This window comes from Calidris pugnax, unplaced genomic scaffold (genome assembly GCF_001431845.1).
Source record: "Calidris pugnax isolate Ruff unplaced genomic scaffold, ASM143184v1 scaffold99, whole genome shotgun sequence".
NCBI lineage: Eukaryota > Metazoa > Chordata > Aves > Charadriiformes > Scolopacidae > Calidris > Calidris pugnax.
This window is the reverse complement of record NW_015090836.1, coordinates 1869819-1873492: the sequence shown is the minus strand read 5'-3', so window position 1 is coordinate 1873492 and position 3674 is coordinate 1869819.

Below are 3674 nucleotides of genomic sequence, written 5' to 3'. Positions count from 1 at the left end.
AAATACCCTAATTGACTGGACTTATGAGTCCAGGGTCAATTTTTCTGTTCTGCCACAGAACTGAGACAAATCACTTGGACTCAGACAGTCAAAGTGTTCATGTGACTAAAGCCCACTGAGTTTACAGGGGTTCAGAGCTTCAAAAGTCTTTGAAGTTCTGGGTCTTCATCCCTCTCTGCCCGAGTTGTTCCCATCAGAGGGGTGATAGCAGCACCTCTGGACGTAGTGGAAACAAACCATCACAAGAGCTAATTGTGCTCATCTTGGCAAGGACAACAGTTTCTGTTGCTAACCTCCCACAGGGGAGTGATGTGGCTAATATCCCATCCAGATGCCTTCGATTTCCTCAGCCCCAGTGCTGCGGTACTCATTTATAGCTGAGCTGACTGGGAGTGATGCTTGGAACGAGTCCAGGGAGAGGTATGAACTCACACCTCTGGATCCATACCAAGACACTGCCACTGCTCTATCATCACTCTCCTCAGAGGGATGTAATGAGGATACATTAATTAATGTTTATGAACTGCTTCAGTGCTGCCATATTTAGACTGTTACAGTTGCATCTGCAGGAGCAAAACAGCAATCAGTAATTCCACCTGCGATAGAAAGCACAAATGGGAAGATGAAACAGAGGGCCACAGAGTGAGTTTCTCCTAGGAGGTGTTTTTCCACACTGCAAAACCATTGCTGGAGGTGACAGCCCTTCAAAGGCAAGCTCTGCTCTAGAGAAATCCAGGCTAACAGAAACTTTGAAGTACATGATCGAAGTTCTGAAAAACACTTGCCTGACTTAAACCAAAGTGTTTAGTCATGATTTTTCATGAAAAAGAAATAAGCGGACAGTGGGAGACAGATTTATCAATTATTCTGAAATATTTCAAGGTTACTGTGGTTGGTTGTGGGAGTTCTTTAAATGATTGGATGCTTTCTGAAGCGTGTATTTGTGAAGCTGCATCTATCACACAGTGGATTTTCTTTGGAGAAAAATATGTTGCCTCCTTACTTTGCTCATAAGGTAATGCAGAAACTCGGAATGTGATGAATGGATATTAGAGTGTGGCCAGAGTATGGCCTTGTATTCACCCTGAGATGGGAACATGGGGATCAGGGAATGGCTCTAGGACACTTCAGCTTTATGGGGCAGTTTCTAAGCATGTGCAGCTGTGAGCTCCAGAGCAGTGTCCATGCTGGCCTGAATCATAAAAATGAAATTTCTCTATAGGTAGCCACTCATTGTCTGCTACAGTTGGTTGCTTCAGGGCCACTGCTACTATCCCCAGGCCATTATTTCAAGCCATGTCCCTTAAAACTTTGGAGTACTTTGACTCACACAGAGTCAAAAACTGTGATTGCAGAAATACTATTCTGACTACTCCTCTTGTCGTTTGAAAACTCCCCACATAGAAATTGTTTGAGGCACATTTCAGTGAAAAAATGTTACTAAATTGAAAAACCTTCTTCTACCCACTCTCAAAACAGGGACCTTAGGATGAACTACTGTGTTTATTCTACTCTCTGTTGTGTCCTTCCAACACTCAGAAGGGGAGAAGGTAAGGCAAATATTTTAGCAAAATGAATGTCACTTACTTCAGCATGCCAGGTGGATCTAATCTAGTCTGCCCATAGCTTTCAAAAATCCTTTTATTTTGTTGAAATATCCATGAAAACTACTAATATTTTTAACTGCCTATTAAAAAAAAATGAATAGATGAACAGGACATTCTTCCTTCCAGCCATCATGGTGATATGGTTTGGTCTGTAATTCAGTAAAGACTTTTAGGCCTTTAGATATTTTTTTTCTAAATTCTTATATGACTTATGTTATTGTATTTGTTCTTTGAGTTACCCTAGGGCAACTGTATACCCATAATACATATATATAATATAATATAGTTCCTCAACCTGAATATTTTCCTCTGAAGTAGACCTGAACAAATTATTTCAATATTTGTAAAACTCATTTGTCAAGGTTGTAGTCATTGGTTAAAAAAAAGACTATAGAATCAATTTGGAGAACAAGAAAATGATATAAATATTTGATTTTCTTAACATGGTCAGGGTATGAATCCAGACAGGATAAGATTTGAAACTGTATGCCAATGAAAGGGTTTGCAAAACAGTAAATAAATTACAGTGCAGGATATATATACCAAATTATGTTAGATACATTTAAAACATTATGTTTTGCATTAGACTTCTGGAATATTCTAAATAGAACTTAAATTTGTTTTAATTTTTCTTATATCCATCCTTAAGTAGGGGATATTGATCACTGTTGATTACAGACAACTGGGAAAGGGAAATTTTTGGTCATTCAGCGAGAGCTATGCATATAAAACAGAGTACAGCTTCATCTTAAATACAAGAACAGTATCTGAAATATTCAACGTTTCTCTTGTACAGTGAAGAAGAGAAGGAAAGGTAGATTTGAAACTGGTGTCAACAAGAAAAGGGCTACAGGTTTCTCAGGAGAAGGTTGAATCTGTACTGATGTAATAAGCAGGCTCTGTAAAATTTTCTTTGATAGACTCAGATTTTCAGGAAAGGAACATAATCTCAAGGTTAATATAATGATAATATTCTTGGTGATATTTTGGCTTTGGATGATGTACCTATGTCTTTAAGTTTGTCCTGCTGCTCTCTGGCTCAATGAGCATGTGTCAGTGCCTCTAGTTCAGTGGAATTTAAAGGAGATATTAGTCCAAGCTGAAGTAGAGAGAAAATGATATTATTGAAAACTAATGCATTTGTTGGCAAGAAAGGTAATGATTTTTGGCACCTTACAATGTTTTAGTGCCATCTGGTGACTCCCCAAAATGCTACAAGAATATTTGCCAAAATGCCTGGATAAAAGAAATATATTGGTAATGGGCAAATTTTGAATTAGTAGTTGTGCACTGAAAATCTAACTCTCAGAGCCTCATTGCTTCAGTGTCAGGATACAGTCTTGTAACTTACCATTAGAACATTAAGCTCCAGATATCTGCATGATAAAGCTGGAAGATACCTTCCCAAGAATATTCTGTGAAAACTGAGAAAATGAAGTTTCATATATAATTGCAAAGAGAAGAAGAAGAAAATGTGGTTCTATAAATGATCCATTATTAATTTTTCATTTTCCTTCTTTTAGGACCGTAATATCTATCCAAAGAACAGATGAGAGTTATAGAAAAAGGAAACCTACAGGAGAAAAAGAGGTTTTAAAAAAAACCCAACCCTATAAAGAATATATTCTTTTTGAAGTAAGGTGTGTTAAATTATGCCTTTATTCTTAGAATAAGGATTAGATTTCTCCACTAATAAATACATCAAATAACATAAATTAGCCATTGGTTTGTGTTTTTTTAATGAGAAGACACTATGCTGAAAATAGCACTTATATGCCCCTAACCTTTCCTCAAGTCCTTTAACTTATGGATCTACAATTAAAAAAAAAAAGACTGCAAAAATAATTCCTTCTTACTCAGCAGTCCTATTCCCTTTTCTGACTTCTGAGACAAATCATCTGACTTGGGTCACATTTTCTGTTGCTTTTCATGTCTTTTTAACTGTGCAGTGCTGACATATCTAAGGAAGATTGATCTTTTCTGTCCTCTGTCTTTGGCATCCTGAGTTGTGTAACTATTTACTAAGTTTCAATCAGTATATTCAGTGCAAATCTCTTCCTTTTCCAG